This window comes from Podarcis filfolensis (genome assembly GCF_964270895.1).
Source record: "Podarcis filfolensis genome assembly, chromosome: 12".
Classification (NCBI taxonomy): Eukaryota; Metazoa; Chordata; class Lepidosauria; order Squamata; family Lacertidae; genus Podarcis; species Podarcis filfolensis.
This window is the reverse complement of record NC_139614.1, coordinates 53,611,005-53,612,198: the sequence shown is the minus strand read 5'-3', so window position 1 is coordinate 53,612,198 and position 1,194 is coordinate 53,611,005.

Below are 1,194 nucleotides of genomic sequence, written 5' to 3'. Positions count from 1 at the left end.
CAGAATATTTTTTTTCATGTTTTCCTCCTACAAAAACTAGGTGCGTCTTGTGGTCTAGTGCGTCTTATAGAGCGAAAAATACAGTAATTACAGGCAATCCTCTTGGATTTGTACCTACAAACTCAATGAGAGGTGTGTGCATGCTCTAATGGTAGAATATCTGCAGCTAGCGAAAGCGACAGGAAGAGTAAGAGGCCAACCGAAACAAAAAGTCTATAAGGATTGGAGAATCTTTAAGGAATATTTAGAAAACTATGGAATAAAAGGAAACATCTTGGCAGAATTAGACTGATCCCTGTATTGTATAAATACAAGTTTGTAGGGAGGTAAAAAGAAATTACATAAGAAATATGTAACTGTGCGGTATAAAGTAATGGATAGGCAAAGTACAGTGAGATTAATTGGAAGTCAGTTTTAAATTTCTTCTCTATCAATTTTATAATTGTGTTCAATACCAGGAGTGTATATGATGATAATTATATTAATCTTCTTATATCTTATAGTGTGGTGGTTTGTTTGATTTTTCTGTTATTTGTTTGTTTACTTGTATGTATGTCTGTTTTTCATAAATGCATTTATTTTAAATTAATAAAGATATATTTTTTTAAAAAGAGAGAGGTGTGAGCATGCTTTTGCTGAGTAATCTCATTTATTTTAGGTCTACCTCCTCATCCCCTCATCAGCCCAAAGAAGCCTTGTCCTATCTGCTCTTGATACTATACTATGCCAGACTGAACTGTTGAAATGTTTCTTTGATTGTCCTTGAATCTTCCCATCGCACTGAGAAAGCCACAGGAGGTCCTCTGGAAAAGTCCCTGTTCCGGACTGGTTTCATCTGCCAGAGTGTCAAAGTTACTGATGGACACTCCTTCCTCCGGCAAAGTGAACAAGATGATAATGAAGCTTTGAAGTGGGCGCTTAGCATAGAAAACAAGGGAAATGATCCAGCAGAGGCTTTGTTGTTGTTGTTTAGTCGTTTAGTCGTGTCCGACTCTTCGTGACCCCCTGGACCAGAGCACGCCAGGCACTCCTGTCTTCCACTGCCTCCCGCAGTTTGGCCAAACTCAAGCTGGTAGCTTCGAGAACACTGTCCAACCATCTCGTCCTCTGTCGACCCCTTCTCCTTGTGCCCTCCATCTTTCCCAACATCAGGGTCTTTCCCAGGGAGTCGTCTCTTCTCATGAGGTGGCCAAA